General features: G+C 46.4%; 1 long non-coding RNA gene across 1 annotated transcript; it reads right to left on the bottom strand.

Annotated features, from left to right (window-relative positions):
- Positions 1-299: 299 nt before the first annotated feature.
- LOC147573006 (uncharacterized) lies at positions 300-16,213 on the bottom strand. Its single transcript, XR_015245533.1, has 2 exons — positions 15,990-16,213; positions 300-648 (listed from the first exon to the last, which is right to left on the bottom strand). It is a non-coding gene; the product is annotated as an uncharacterized LOC147573006 (long non-coding RNA).
- Between the last annotated feature and the right edge of the window lie 739 nt (positions 16,214-16,952).

Below are 16,952 nucleotides of genomic sequence, written 5' to 3'. Positions count from 1 at the left end.
AAATCCAAATTTCCCACTTCTTTGGAAAATCCAAAGATATGGCCACAAGACCCAAATTTTCACATGACAGCAACTGGCTGGGCAGTAGCTTCCTTCCTTACAAGGCCAGTGGCTTTCTAGTTTGTCAGTCCCTGTGGCTCCTATTGTGACTCCAACCATGCAGCTGAGAGGTGGTCTCAGTTTATCAATGATTATCCATTGTGGATGCTCCAACACCCATTTGACCGTAGGTACTGATTCTGTACCCCTTGGTCTGTGTCCGCCAGGTTTAGAGTAATAAATACAAGGATGATGTCCTCTGAGTAGTTACGTTCATTGAGTATTTACTGCACGCCAGACCTATTCCAAGGGCTCCATGAAACTTCACAACAACTCATGAAACCAGTATTATCAGCCCAAGGATAGAGGAAATCACTTGCACATAGCTTACGAGGGACAGAGCTGGTTTCACACCTAAGCATGCTGACTCTAGGGTCACATGGCCCCTAACCGCAACTCTCCGAATGGCTCAGGTGTGTCTGGAACCAATCAGCCCTGCTGTCCTCTTCCTCATCTTGCTCCAGGAGCTGAAGAGAGGAATCTGCAGGGTGGAGCACGCCTGGTCAGTCCAAGCCGTCCTCCTCCGGCAACAGTTTGCTTGTCCTGCTCCTAGGAAAGCAAAAGGTGCTCTGACTGTAGGTGACAGTATGCTGTCCTGTTACTTACAGGCAGCTGGCACAGCGGCCCGAAAGGAGACCCTCCTGGCAGGGGAACTCCTAGAAAGATGAGGATGACCCACCCCCCTTTGCCTTTCATGGACAGCCCACCGCCGTGTTGTTCTCGGTCAGGGCTCAGCAGCCTTCCACATGGCCCCTGAACGCACGCCCTTGTATCCCAAGGTCCAAGTTGCTGTGAGAGCAGTGAGGTCCTAGAGGTGGACCCTGGTCCCCACCCTGCTCTGTCCTCACCGCTCATTGTGGTCTTGGGCAACTCACTTTGTCTCTTGGGGATTTGGCTTCTTCCTTAGAAAGATGGGCCTTGGTTCCCCAAGGGACGGGAGGGGTAAATGAGATGATACAAGAATTCAGAGGTGATCAACTCTAGCCAGGGCTGCCTCCTTCTTTCTCGTCAGAGCACACAGCCCTCTGCCCAGCAGGAAGGAGAATCAGGAGCCTGGAAACTGTGTCCTAAGAGACACAGGGAGTGTGTAACTTGGGACGACCCAGGGCCTTGAGCAGAGGCTCCAACCATCTGCTGTACGGAGGGGGCCACTCTCAGGCTGAGAGTGTGGAGCTGAGAAGGCTGCTCAGTAGGACGGCTGTCTAACCACAGGCAGGGGAGGCTCCAGCAGATGCCAGCAGGAAATGCTTCTTCCCTGGAGATGTGCACGCCCACAGGGTGTACTGGGGGCTGCTTTTTTAGGAGTGTGGAACTCAAATGTGGAAGAAGAGCAGGGTCCCAGAGCTAGGAGATCCCTTCCACCTCTGAGATGCCAGGATCAGTCAATCCTCTGCTCAAGAACCTACAGTGGCTCCCTAAGGCTGCTCCCATCAAGTCCTACCCTCCTGGTGCCTCCTAACCACCATGTCCCTAAGGCTCAGAGCCACGACCTTCCCTTACGTTCTCTTCCTCAAAAATCTCCAGCTCAACGTGGTCAGTACCAAAAATCATTCGTGTCAGTGGCTAGCCCTGTTCCTGTCATTGCAGGCTTGTTCTTTCTCTCCATTTGCCTACCAGACCTGTCCACGTCACAGTCATCCAGATTCACCAGCTCCATTTCTCTACACGATACCCAGTCATCTGCTCCCCAAGGCCTGAAGGGCCATCCTGTGAACCCCGTTCCTCAGTAGGTCCTCAGGCATACGGCACCCCTGCTGACTCTGCCCACTTCTTCTGTCCCCCCTGCCCCAAGCCACTGTCACCCCCTAGTTCTCATCCCTGAATTACCACAGTGACTTCTGACAGGTTCTCCAGCCTCCTGTCCCCCTGGCTTCTTCCCACCCACCTGGTCCCCCACGGTTCTTCTGAAAAGCATCACTTTGTTCACCCTCAGAATGCCTCTCCTCCGGCCTCATGATCAATAGCGGGTTTTGTTTGTTTTTTTTTAATTTTTGAAAATTAAGAACTTTTATATTTTTATTTTTGTTTATGTTTTTTAATGTTTATTTATTTTTGAGAGAGAGAGAGGCAGAGTGTGAGTGGGGAAGGGGCAGAGAGAGAGGGAGACACAGAATCTGAAGCAGGCTCCAGGCTCTGAGCTGGAGCACAGACAACACGGGGCTCAAAACCCACAGACCTTGAGATCATGACCTGAGCGAAAGTTGGACGCTTAACCAACTGAGCCACCCAGGTGCCCCAATAGATTTTTATATTTTGACAATAACTTTGACTAAGCTATAGGAAACCACATATATAGTTGGGTAAGTAAATGTAGATATATATAATTTAAATACAAATAAAAGTAAATATGGGCACCTGGCTAGCTCAGTTGGTAGAGCATGCTACTCTTGATCTCAGGGTTGTGAGTTCAAGCCCCGTGTTAGGCATGGGTCCTGCTTAAAAATTTTTTTTTAAATAAATAAAAAATAAAAGCACATAAATATATGTATACCGTTTTGTTACCAAGTATTTGCATGAAGGTATGAGCTGAAATAGCTCTAGTCATCACAATTCTGGGCCTCAGTTATCTCATCTGCAAAATGACACGTCAGATCAAATGTTCTCAATGGTAAGGGTATTACTCTCTGAAATACTTTTGTGTATGTTTGACTATTTGGGGAGGATACATATGTGCCTATAAACGATAGTGGTTTCTGGGCAGGAGGACTGAGGATCTGGGGTAAGAGGAAGGCTTACCTTTGGATTCTTGGTTCTGTTTGATGATTTCCAATTTTTAAAAATCACTTTTTACTATTTATTTGTTTATTTATTATAATTATAATTCTTGCAGAATATATATTATTTTGTTTAAGGATGCATTTTTATTTTTTTAAGTTTATTTATTTATTTTAAGTAATCTCTATACCCAACATGGGGCTTGACCCTGAGATCAAGAGTTGCACACTCTTTTGACTGAGCCAGCCAGACCCCCCTCAAAATCACTTTTTAAATGGTAAATATTGAGTATAAGGTTGGAATGGAGATCGTGGGGTTAAAACAACACGTTGATTTCCTTTTCAGGTTTGTCCTGATCCAAGTCACGTTAAATCAAATTCAAAGGATTTCCTACCCATATGTGACACGTGGGCTAACCTTCCAGAGAGGTCTCCAGCACCCTTGGAACAGATGCTCTACTGTAGCCTAAGCATGGGAAAGGAGATTGAAGACAGATGGAGGAGAGGATTATATTGTCACACAAGGTTACAACACTTAAATCAGTAAGCTCTCAAACACTTGAAGCCTGATTCCACCACTGCCACACTCTAGGGAACCTAGACTTGTGGCTGGAAAAATGAAGCCCCAAACCCCCAGAGCGTTGGGTCCCGTCTGAAACCAGCCTTTCTGCCTCCTTTCTCAGAGCCCTCTAATGTGATCCCACCGACACACTGGGTCATAGGCTCCACCCCAGCCTTCTCTAGAATGCTTCCCCTTCTCTCTCCACACGGGCAAGTCTCACCTGTCATCAGGGTCCTGTTCAAATGCCAGCCAATGTGAGTCTCGGCCCTGATATCCACCCCCATTGACTGTTTTATAACGTATACTCTCATTCACATTGAAGAATTTGTTTCTCTTGATACAAGGCAGTTATTCTCACCCTTTTTTTTTTTTTTTTACTCATAAGGGAACAGTCGGACTTCAGACAGGTCAGTTAACATGTTCCAGTCACAGAGCAACTGTGAGAACTTGGGATCTGTAGGTCTTGGATTTTCTGACTCCGGGTCTGGGGCTTCCCTTCTTCAAAATCCAGCTAAATCCTACCCCTTCCTTCCTGAACTACAGTGTCTCCTAGAGAACCTCCCTCACCTTTTGTCACAATCTGACTGCAGGGATTCCTATGTTTTACCCGCCATCTTGGCCACATCCGGGTACCCCCTGCACTGTTATTTATTTGATATTTTTCCTCTGTTCAGTGCATTTTCCTTCACTGAAAGAAAAACATCTGAGAAGGAAACTCAATGTCAGTGTGATGAATAGGAAATTGCTCCTTATAAATCGTAAGTGTAAAAATGAATGCAATGCAAAAGTAACTCCAGATGGTTCAAAGACCTAACACTGGAAAACTTTTAGAAGAAAACTTAGGGGTAAATCTTCATGACTTTGGATTTGACAATGGTTTCTTGATATGACACCAAAAATACAAGCAACAAAAGAAAAAATAGGTAAATTGGACTTCATCAAAATTTAAACATATTGTACATTAAAGGAAACTATCAAGAAAGTGAAGACAACAACAGAATGGGAGAGGAAACGTTAGCAAACCATATATCTGATAAGGGACTTATATCCAGCACATATAAAGAACTGTAACAACTCAACAATAAAGACAAACAACTCAATTAAAAAATGGGCAAAGAACTTGCACATTCTCCAGAGAAGATCTACAGATGGCCAACAAGCACATGAACAGATGCTCAACATCACTGGCTATGAGGGAAATGCAAATCAAAACCACAATGAGATCCTACTTCACACCCACAAGAACAGTTATAATAATAATATTTTCTAGAAACCTGAGAGTAACCGGTGTTGGTGAGGAGGTGGAGCAACTGAACCCTCATATACTGCCAGTGGGAACGGAAAATGGCACAGCCACTGTGGAAAACAATTTAGTGGTCCGCAAAAAGTTACACATAGAACCATCAGCAATTCCACGTCTGTACCCAAGAGAAATGAAAACATAGGTCCACATCAAAACTTATATACAAATGCTCATAGCAACACTATTCATAATAGCCAAAAAGTGGAAACAACCCAAATGTCCAACAGATAAACAAAATGTGGTGTCTATTCATACAATGAATTAAGCCATACAAAGGAATAAATTACTGATATGTCCTACAACACGGAAGAATCTTGAAAACATTATGCTAAGTGAAAGGAACTAGATACACAAGGCTGCGTATTTTATGATTCCGTTTCTATGAAGTATCCACAACAGGCGAATCCATGGAGACACAAAGCAGATGAATGGTTGCCAGGAGTGGGGGGAAGGAGGATTGGGGAGTGGCACCTTAATGGGTACAATATTTCCTTTGCGGTGATGAGAATGTTCTGGAACTAGATAGAGGTGATGGTTGCACATCAGTGTAAATGTACTAGATGTCACTGAATTGTATACCTCAAAATGGCTGAAATTATAAATGTTATGTGAATTTTACAGTACAAAATTCAATCAATATTAAATTATGTTAATAAATACCATTGATATATTGTTGCATAATTAGGTGAAGACTCTGGGTCTAAGGGACTCAGTTTTTGCATTGTTTCTGTTTTATTTTGTAAGGTTTATTTATTTTTGAGGGGGGGAGGGGCAGAGAGAGAGAGGGAGACACAGAATCCAAAGCAGGGTCGAGGCTCTGTCAGCACAGAGCCGGGTGTGGGGCTCGGACTCACAAACTGCGGGATCATGACCTGAGCCAAAGTCAGAGACTTAACTGATGCCCCTAAGGGGTTCCTTTTGTGTGTATGTGAGAAAGTGCCAGAGTCGGAGGCACAGAGAGAGCTGAGAGGGGATAAAGGCCTAGCACCAAGATGAGACTCTCCCCTGGGTGGAATCAAAGGGCCTGAAGGAGAACAGGGAGGGCCACCTTTCTCCCGGGGCTGTCCCAGCACCCGGGCACCACCTTGCGTGCTGCCCAGACGCTGGTACAAGTTACGTTGTACACAAAGGCGCCGGCCGGGGACAGGTATGATCGCATTTCAACCCTGGCTTCATCCAAAAGCCAAAGGCCATGTTGTAGAGGCTGCCTGCCCAGAGAAGGAAAATTTCAGCAGTCCGTCTGTCCCGAGGGGGCACCCGTCCGTAAATCACCCGAAGGTACCATAGATTGGCAGCTGTCCTATATGGTGAGAACCCTGGTAGTGAAAGCCGAGGAACTGGAAAGCCAGTCAGACTTTGTTTCAATTCTTGTTTCTGCCACATTCAACTGTGAGACCTTGTTCTAATCACCGGACCTTCTCTGAATCTGTTTCCTCAGCTGTAAAATAGGGAAACGACCGCTCCAAAGAGTGTGAAGATTGAATGAAGTGTGTGTACATACTGACTGTTCGTTTTTTCCCCCAGTAGTTAGCTTTAGCTTTCACCTTTGGCTTACTTTTTTTTTTTTTTGGTACTAGAAAAATAATATAGGGGCACCTGGGTGGCTCAGTCGGTTGAGCGTCTGACTTTGGTTCAGGTCATGATCTCATGGTTCTTGGGTTCGAGACCCACATCAGGCTCTGTGCTGACAGCTCAGAACCTGGAGCCTGCTTCGGATTCTGTGTCTCCCTCTCTCTCTGCCCCTTCCCTGCTCATGCTCTGTCTCTCTTTCTCTCTCTCTCAAAAATGAATAAACATTAAATAAAAAATTTTAACAAAAATAATATAACTAGGGGTGCCTGGCTGGCTCAGTCAGTAGAGCATGCAACTCTTGATCTCAGTGTCATGAGTTCGAGCCTCACATTGGGCAAGGAGCCTACTTTTAAAAAAATAATAAAATAAAAAATAACATAACCATACTAATGAACATATTAAAAAGTGAAATTACTCATTTTTCATCTGCTCCCAGTTCAATTATTTTTGCCCCTTGCTGTATTTCCTTCCTATATATTTTTTCTAAGCTTTTTTTAAAAACTTAGTTCTATGTTTTTGGTGCTTTAATGTCTTCCCAGCCAAAATTTTAATGGCTGTCTAGGGGTGCCTGGGCGGCTTAGTCGGTTAAGCATCTGACTTCAGCTCAGGTCATGATCTCACAGTCTATGAGTTTGGGCCCCGTGTCGGGCTCTGTGCTGACAGCTCAGAGCCTGCCTGGAGCCTGCTTCAGATTCTCAGATTCTGTGTCCCTCTCTCATTCTGTCCCTCCCCCTCTCACGCTCTGTCTCTCTCTGTCTCTCAAAAATGAATAAACGTTCAAAAATTAAAAAAAAAAATTTAATGGCTGTTTGTATGATTCCTGCTAGATACACCATATTTTTCTGACTCATTGCCCTGTTGTTGAATATTTACACTGCCTTTAGTTTTTGCTCTTACAAATAAAATTTGGTGAACATCTCTGAGAGTATATCTCTGAAATTTCGATCATTTTCTTTTTTTTTTTTATTTTTTAATTTTTTTTATTTTTTTAATTTTTTTTTTTCAACGTTTATTCATTTTTGGGACAGAGAGAGACAGAGCATGAACGGGGGAGGGGCAGAGAGAGAGGGAGACACAGAATCGGAAACAGGCTCCAGGCTCTGAGCCATCAGCCCAGAGCCCGACGCGGGGCTCGAACTCACGGACCGCGAGATCCTGACCTGGCTGAAGTCGGACGCTTAACCGACTGCGCCACCCAGGCGCCCCTCGATCATTTTCTTAAAAGACAGTCCCAGAAAAAGAAACAGTGGGTCAAATCTATGAGCATTTCCCTGGCTTTGGTGGTCCATAATCTTGTAATTAGTTGTGACTCCAAATGCAGGATTTCCAGCCTATATCTATCTTGTCTCAAGGATGTGAGGAGAGATTTGATTCCATGCCTTGCTGAAATCCATATAAATGAAATCTAGAAAATTTCCTTCATCTGTGAACCTAGTAACCTTATAACCATAGAAAACAATTCCTACATAATAGGTGGGTGTGAGGATTAACGCATTAACACATGACAAGTCTTAGACCAGGGCCTGGCATGAGGGAGCACTCAGTCCCTATTCTTGTTTTCACTGTGTAAAGGAGGCAAGACTATTCTGGGACTGCAGTTCTCTGTGGCCTTCTAGCCTTCCCTGCTTTCCTCACAGGCTCTTAGGGTGTGAGTTTTGTAAGGTTGTTAACACTTGACTAATGGCTTCTGATTACTAAGAGGTTTTGTTTTGCTTTGTAGATTTGTTCATTTACAAATAAAGGTCCATAAAGAGGACCATGAAGTCAAAGATGGACAGCCTTTCTCTAATATATACGGCCTCAAATATTAAAAAGATACCTTTGGGGCACCTGGGTGATTTTTTTTTTTTTTTAGTTTATATTTATTTATTTTGAGAGAGAGAGGGAGAGAGAATCCCAAGCAGACTCCACGCTGTCAGCACAGAGCCCAACGTGGGTCTTGATCCCACACGGGGATCGATCCCATCACCAGTGAGATCATGACCTAAGCCAGTATCAAGAGTCAGACACTTAACCAACTCAGCCTCCCAGGCGCCCTTAAGCATCTGAGATTTGATCACAACTCAGGTCCTGATCTCAGGGTCATAACTTCAAGCCTGTGTTGGGCTCCATGTGGGGCGTGAAACCCAGTTTAATTAAAATTTAAAAAGACATCTTTAAGTGGCTACCATAAAGGAGATGAGGGAATCTGGCAGTTGTGTTTGTTTCTTTATTTATACCTTGCTTGGTTTTGAAAAGAACCTGAGGCATTTATAGATAGCCACATATTCTATGACAGGTGCCTGGCATCTAGTAAGACTCACAGCCCCTGGGGTGCCTGGATGGCTGAGTCAGTTGGTTAAGCCTCTGACTCTTGATTTTGGCTCAGGTCATGATCTCATGGTTTGTGAGTTCGAGCTCCCCCTCAGGCTCCATACTGGCAATGAGGAGTCTGCTTGGGATTCTGTCTCTCTCCTTCTCACTCTGCCCCTCCTGCACTCTCTCTCTCTCAAAAACAGAACAAAAACCTTAAAAAAAAAAAAAAAACTTAAAAAAAAAAAAGACTCACAGCTGCTCAACATTGGCTATGATCACTGATAGTAGCGGAAGTAGTAAATGTCATTAACAAGACAAAAAACAAACAAACAAAAAAAGCTAAAGGGAGTAAAAAGGAGAGAATGATGACATGAATCCAGGTGGGTAAGAAAACACATGACATGGGGCGCCTGGGTGGCGCAGTCGGTTAAGCGTCCGACTTCAACCAGGTCACGATCTCATGGTCCGTGAGTTCGAGCCCCGCGTCGGGCTCTGGGCTGATGGCTCAGAGCCTGGAGCCTGTTTCCGATTCTGTGTCTCCCTCTCTCTGCCCCTCGCCCGTTCATGCTCTGTCTCTCTCTGTCCCAAAAATAAATAAACGTTGAAAAAAAAATTAAAAAAAAAAAAAAAAAGAAAACACATGACATAAGGCTATTGCTATAAGTGTTACAGATTTGCTGAGTTTTCTAGAGATCCAAGCATATGGGTACATAGTCCATGTGAGGCTAAGGAGAAAGTTCTGTGAGTCCTCATCAAAATGACATTTTGCGATGCGGAGGACCATGTCTTCAACCCCATCCCCTAATTCTGAATCCAGTCCAACACAGAGACAGATGGGGAAACCAAGCCCCAGTGGTGTAGGAGATATTTCATGGCTGTGCTAAGTTCATACATCCAGCCAATCCAGCTTTTAAAGCCACTGTTAACGAGGCGCCTGGGTGGCTCAGGTCATGATCAGTTTGTAAGTTCCAGCCCCGAGTCCGGCTCTGTGCTGACAGTTCAGAGCCTGGAGCCTGCTTCAGATTCTATGTCTCCCTCTCTCTCTCCCCTCCCCCGATCCTGCTCTGTCTCTACCCACCCCCCAAAAAAAGAATAAACATTAAAAAAATTAAAGACACGGCTACAAATCACACATCCCACTTTAAGCAATCCCAGTAAAGGGATTACCTACAACATGTATCTTTTGGCTTTAGCGGGTTGGTAGATACACAATATTATCTTCTCCTAGCCAGCTCCAGCAGGCATTCACAAAGAATGAAACCCCGTGGCTCTAGATATACACAACTGGCAAGAAGATGGCTCTGTTTCACATTATCGTAAGGGGAATAATACGTGGAGGTTTTGTCGTTTGGTTTTTCACCCTTGAGATCTGACCACTAGGTTTGGACAAGCCTGCTTTTTACAGGGGCGATCAAGCTCTGCCTGCTTCCAGCTGTTCTGTGTCCAGGTGATCTTCCTTTTGCTCAGGGGTCTAGGGCCTGTAACCCCACAGGGCTTGGATTTGACCTTCTTCCTTCCATTTTAATGAATATCTTTTGTGTCAAGCATTTGATGTGAGTTATTTTAAACTTTTTACAATAACTCCGCCAGTGGCTATTTCTGCCTCGACTTTATGCTGATGAAATAGAAGTTCAGAGATACGTGAAATAACTTGCCCATGGTCACCCTGCTAGTAAGAGCTGTGATTTAATGCAGTCCTTAGGACTCCAGACCCTTATTCTTCCCCGTGCCTTACCAATCATCTGTTTAATGGTGTGATTTAAGATTCCCGTTGAGTTAAACATCAAGTTTTCTGCTTTGGCTTGTATTATTAGTATGTTTCTCTTGTTCTGAAAACTAAGACTTCATTTGTCTCTAGATTTTGTGTCTTTTCTCCAATGGGTCACGTGGCTTAAAGCGTTCATTGGCAAATTTTCTTTTTCCTTCTCCAAGTCAGATCAGGAGATGAGGATTAATTCAAGGTGCACAGTGCTTTTTAAAAATTTTACACCTCCAGGGCACCTGGGTCGCTCAGTCGATTAAGTGTCCAACTTTGGCTCAAGTCACGATCTCATGGTTTGTGAGTTTGAACCCCACATTGGGCTCTGTGCTGACAGTGTGGAGCCTGCTTGGGGATTCTCTCTCTCTCTCCCTCTTTCTCTGTCCCTCCTCTGCTCGCTCTATCAAAATAAATAAATAAACTTTAAAAAATGTTTACACCTCCAGTGGTAGGTTTCAATTCCCTCTTACCAGTGTTTGTTACAAAAGAAATCTCATAATGCAAATACAAACAACCATGAAATACTATTTTTAACCTAAGAGGCTTGCAAATATAGTTTGCTTATGGACTATGTGGAAGAAAGAGGCACTCTCAAACATTATTAGTAAGAGCATATATCTGCACTGCCTCTTTGGGAAAAGGAAAATTTGGCAACCCTGATCAAAATTCAGAATGCGTACACCCTTTGACCTGACAAGTCTACTTCTAGATTCTACAGGCATGGTGTGCACAGTGATATTCAGCAAAGTGTTGTTTCCATCACAAAAGACTGAACATAACCTACATGTCCACTAACAGGGAAGTTGACTAAATAAATTATGGCATATCTATATAACAAAATACTCAGTAGCTGTGGGGGAAAAAAATGAAGCAGATATGTACAAACTGACATGAGACATTCTCCAAGATACGTTGTTATATGAAAGAAGCAGGGGGGAAAGCAAGTGACTACAACGTGTTGTCATTTTTGTGATTTTTGTTACGTATATTTATTTAGTTTGAAAGAGACAGAGACAGTGTGAGTGGGGAAGGGACAGAGAGAGAGACAGAGAGAGAGAGATAGAATCCCAAGCAGGCTCTGCACTGCCAGTGCAGAGCCTGATGCTGGGCTCGAGTCCATGAACCCTGAGATCACGACCCGAGCCAAGATCAAGAGGCCAAGACCAAGTGTCAGATGCTTAGCGGAACCACCCAGGCGCCCCATATTTGTGTTTTTCTAAAAGGAGACAATTGCATATGCATAGACTATCTTTAGAAAGACGCACAAGAAACTGGTCACAGTGCTCAGGGGATGATGGTAGGGGCTGGGGACAAGCAGAGGCAGGAGGACAGCCTGTTTTCCTTTTTGTCTTTTTATACCACATGATTTTTTTTTTTCAGAATACAAAAAGAAGTTGAGGCGCCTGGGTGGCTCAGTTGATTAAGCATCGACTTTGGCTCAGGTCATGATCTCATGGTTCATGAGTGCGAGCCGCGTGTTGGGCTCTGTGCTGACAGCTTGGAGCCTGGGAGCCTAGTTTGGATTCTGTGTCTCCCACTCTGTCTCTGTCTCTCTTCCCCTCCCCAAATCGTGCTCTGTCTCTCTCAAAAAAAAAAAAAATTTTTTTTTAATATAAAAAGAAGTGAAAAAGAAAAACATAAAAGAAATCTGATTAGAAATCATCTACCCTGTGTTGTAAGACTGGAGGAAGCGTGTATGGTCATCAGACCAGGGTGGCCCCATACTCCACATTCCGCCCTTGGGTTTGTTGTGTGAGACACCCGGTGCCCTGTTGTGACTAAACCACTAACTTGCAGAATGACTCTGGGAAAACTCGAAGCTTTCTTGGCATTTCTAGGGTGCAGAATACAAGATGCACAATGTCCTGCCCGCTCAAAGCTTAAACCGGGTAGAGGGAGCAGTGTGACCAAGGGCCTGGAGGTGAGAAACTCTCTGGTTCCTCATCTCCCGTGGCCGGCCAGCCCTTTTCCTCAGAGCTTCCATGCCTGCACCCCCCCCACCCCCCCACTCCCCCCCACCCCCTACCCCCCACCCCCGGCTGCCTGCCTTCCTGCATGACTGTCAGAGTTGCTAAATCCCTAGGGAATGAAAGACAAGGACAGCCTGACTGTATTCTCCAGGGTTCCACCAACTCAAAAGACCTTTAGTACCAAATGCTGGAGCCCACTAGAAACTGCCCAGAGGGACCCTGAGAGTGGAAGCAGGAAGAAATGGCCGGTCTGACCGGCCACTGAGGTTTCCACAGGTTGTGTCAAAGGTTGGGCTCTTTGGTAATTGTTTTTGCACCTGAAAACATGGTTTTGTTTTATCCTTAAACAAATAGGGGCACTTGGTTGGCTCAGTCAGAAGAGCATGCAACTCCTGATCTTGGGATTGTGAGTTCAAGCCCCAAGTTGGGTGTAGAGATGACTAAAAATATTAAAAAAATGAATTAAATTAAAAAAAAATTTGTACATACACTCAGTGCCTTTCTTTGGATGCCTGCAACTTGCTTCTTTGGAAGGTCACAAGATCCTTTTCTTTAAGCAAGGATAGCGTCTATACTGGGGCAGCACTGTTCATTATTATTTTTTTTATTTTTTTAAACATTTATTCATTTTTGAGAGTGAGAGAGACAGAGCATGAGCAGGGGAGGGGCAGAGAGAGAGGGAGACACAGAATTTGAAGCAGGCTCCAGGCTCCGAGCTGTCAGCCCACAGCCCGACGCGGGGCTTGAATTCACGGACTGCAAGATTATGACCTGAGCCGAAGTCAGATGCTCAACCAACTGAGCCACTCAGGCACCCCAGCACTGTTCATTATTTTCAGCCTGTTGCAGGAGTTAGGTGGTTTTGCACAGCCTCCTCAAATCTGGACTAATGGGACATCCATGTCTGACAGCACTATTGGCTTTGATGGTTTAGTTCAGAATTCCCAGAAAATGTTTCCAAAATCAGAGCTGCAGTGTGGAGAAGAAAGGCATGCACTCTGGAGTCAGAAGGGCCTTGAGTTCAAATGTGACGCTGACATCCACCCATTTCCTAATTTCATCCATAAAATGGGAATAACAGTACTGCTTTCACAGAATTGCCCTAAGGCTATAGAGACAGGTGTATAAGGAACCTAGCACAAAGAAGGCTCTCAATAAATAGTAGCTCTTAGTATCATTTCTATCATGTTCTTCATTCTCATGCCACAAAACTGACCCTCTTAATACCTGTCCGTTTTCCAAAGGTAGCAGTAAAAATCGAAACAATGACAACTAGCATTTACTGAGCACTTACTATGCGAATGGCCCTCTCCTAGGTCGTTTACATGTTCACTGAATCCTTACAGCAAACCCTTGAGGTAGTTACGGTGCTTTTTTACAGATAGGAAAGCCGAGGCTCAGAGAGGTTTAATAACCTGTCCGAGGTGGCTCAGCACCTTCGCCCAGGGCACATGAACCCAGCGAGCTGGGCGCTGTCCTCTTGATAGGGGCACGAGAATCCTCCAACCGTTGTCGGGGAGAACACAAGACAACTCAGCGCTTCGCAGGGAGAAGGGGACGGATGCCGCCAGACGCGGCTTTGGCCGGCTGGGGCCGAAGGGGTTATTCCCACTGAGACGCCGGCGCCCGGGGCTGCTAGAGCGGCCCCGCCGGGGGCGGGAGGAAAGCGCACTTCCGGCCGCGGCCGGACTCCGGGAATCCCACAGGCCGGCTCCGGGCTCGCGGCGCTCGGCCGGGGCCTCGGGGCGGAGAGGGCGGGGCGGGGACCCCCGACCGGCGCTCCTGCCCCGCGAGTTCCGGAAAGGAGCGCCGCGCGCGCTGGGCCGGGGAGGGCCGGATGCCGCAAGCCCAGGGGCGCACCGGGCCGGGAGGGGAGGCGGCGGCTCTGAACGCGGCCGCCGGGTGGCGGGTCGGGGGAAGCACGAGGCGGGCGGGCGGTTCTCCTGGAAGGGCCGGCAGCCTGGTCCCCCGAGGGACCTTGAACCTTGCAGAGCCCGGGGTAAGAAAGCACCCGCTCATTCCGCCTCTCCCGAGTGCCGGCCCGTCCGCCTTCTCCACAATCCCCACAGCCGCCCGGAGAAGCCGGAGGCATCATCCCCGTTTCGTAGGCGACTCGCTTGTACGGCCTGTTTCATAAACCGGCTTGTTCCAGGCGCTCGACGGGCCCGGAGCGGAGCCGCACTGCGCGGTGCTGGTTAGGCCTTGCGCTCCCGACCCCTTCCGCGGTGTAGCGGAGCGTCGGGCTGGTTTCTGTAATTTCAGCAAGCTGCACCCGACCTGGCTCGCCCTTCCCTTTCTGCAGGCAGACGTGGGTCACATTGGAGCCATCTTTTCTCCTGCCACTCCCCTCCGCTGCCCGCATCCTCTCCTTTTAGACTTCATCTTTTTATTGTCCATTCTGTCCTTCCAGTCCCACTGCCACCATCTTTCAACTTCATTGTCGCAAACCCGCCTTACTGCAGTCACCTTACATCCAGAATGCTTCCTTCTTATTTCATAGGTCACTCTACACCCCACCGGTCCCCAAGGTCTTGCATCAAGCCACGCCCCTGTTCCAAGAACTTTCTTGGTCAAAAACTAAAACCGTCTGTAAGCTCAAATCAAAACGCTTTAGCGCAGCATTCAAGGCCACTTAAAACTTGGCTTCAGCCCATCCTTCTAACCTGATCTCTCTCTTGGTTCCCGGACTAGAAGTTACAGACTGGTAGTTACAATTTGAAAGCGTATTTCAACTGGTGGGCAATTTCTTTCCAAAATTCGAGTTGCTATTTACCTTAAAACTGGGAAATTTCATTTAAAAAACAGTAGCAACCAGATTTCTAGCTTTTGATGCGTCGGCAGAGCTGGAAACAGTTGGCTTATGTTCTTAGACTAAGCAAGTGATTCAGACTGGGAAGTGGGTTCCCCTTTCAGATAGGACTGTGCCCCTGGGCTTCACTCTCCACCCCCAAGTACGCTCTGTCTCTGAGCCCGAGTACCAGCTGCCATGCTTGCATTGTTTTTCCTGTAATGGGTTCTTGTGTCTCTACCAAAAGTGCACAAATGGATCATAAGTCAAGAGGCATTCATGTGTACAGACAACAGAAGAGGAAGCACCCAGCCTCCATGCATTTCCTGTTCTTTCTTGGACCCTATAGCCATTTGAACTTTCCACTCAAGAACCCTCACATACAGCCAGACTAATGACCTCAAGTCCTCTCAAATGAACCTGAGGACCATATCTTCGCACACCCTCTCCATTAGTAAATTCCATTCAGCAAGTCCTTGGCCAGATCTCCTGCTGTGTGGAACATTTCCTGACAACCAGCCAAGTAACCAGCTCCATCCACCCATGCATCTCATCAGCGTGTCTGGAGGCCGCGCTCTGGGCCTGTTACACAACATACACATGGTAGGTGATCAAGAAATAGTTACCAGCTGGGTAAGTGGCATAGTCACACATGTATTATCCCCTTAGGTTATAAGATCTTTGAGGGAGGGGTCCAAATCGTATCCATCTTTGCACTGCCCTGGTAGCTAGCACACTGCCTGGCACATAGCAGGCATTTGGTAACATCTGAGGATATACGTGCCATAAGGAAATGCCCCAGAGAAGCAGTAGATACCGAGTTTCAGTCCAGTCCTATGTCTGGAAGCAGCACCCCCACTCCCCCAACCCTGAGTGACGCAGAGGGGTGGAGAGGCAGCCCCAGAGAACAGAGAGCAGAGCCCTTACGCAGTCCGGAAAGCCAGGAGCACTTCACAGACCCCTCGACCTGGCGGCTCTGCTCAGGATTCAGCCGAAGCTACGTCTAGGACCCAGCTGTATCCATGTGACCTTGTGAGTGAAACCCAACCTGATTCTGATTCTGAATTCCAAGCTCTAGAATAACAATGGTTAACATGTACTGAGGCACTCTCTGAGCCAAGTGCTGCCAAGTGCTTCATACCCGTGGCCTCCTTCCAGCCTCACAACGCTGTGGAGTCAATACTGTATCTCTTTGCAGATGACAAGGCTGAGGCTCCAATGCCCAAGTAACTTGCCTAAGGCCACATAGTAACAGGATGAACCAGGAGTTCAAGTCCATGTGGGCTGAATCTAGGGCTCATGCTTAGCTCTGTGCTCCCTCTAAACATCTGAGGCTATATTGAACACCACTGAACTGTACATTAAAAATATTAAAACGGTAGGGGCACCTCGGTGGCTCAGTAGGTTGGGCATCTGACATCGGTTCAGGTCATGATCTCACGGCTCGTGGGTTCGAGCCCCACATTGGGCTCTGTGCTGACAGCTAGAGCCTGTAGCCTGCTTCGGATTCTGTGTCTCCCTCTCTCTCTGTTCCTCTCCTGCCTGTGCTCTGTCTCTTAAAAATAAACAAACATTTAAAAAAAACTAAGACGGTAAATGTTATGTGTGCTTTATTTATTTATTTTTTTTAATTAATTTTTTTTTTCAACGTTTATTTATTTTTGGGACAGAGAGAGACAGAGCATGAACGGGGGAGGGGCAGAGAGAGAGACACAGAATCGGAAACAGGCTCCAGGCTCTGAGCCATCAGCCCAGAGCCTGACGCGGGGCTCGAACTCACGGACCGCGAGATCGTGACCTGGCTGAAGTCGGACGCTTAACCGACTGCGCCACCCAGGCGCCCCTGTTTTGTTTTTAAGATGGGTCCAAATGGGAAAGAAAAAAAAAAAG

Source organism: Puma concolor, chromosome E3, assembly GCF_028749965.1.
Source record: "Puma concolor isolate L17-30 chromosome E3, mPumCon1.1.hap2, whole genome shotgun sequence".
NCBI classification, from domain to species: domain Eukaryota; kingdom Metazoa; phylum Chordata; class Mammalia; order Carnivora; family Felidae; genus Puma; species Puma concolor.
This window is presented reverse-complemented; position numbering and strand designations above follow the sequence as displayed.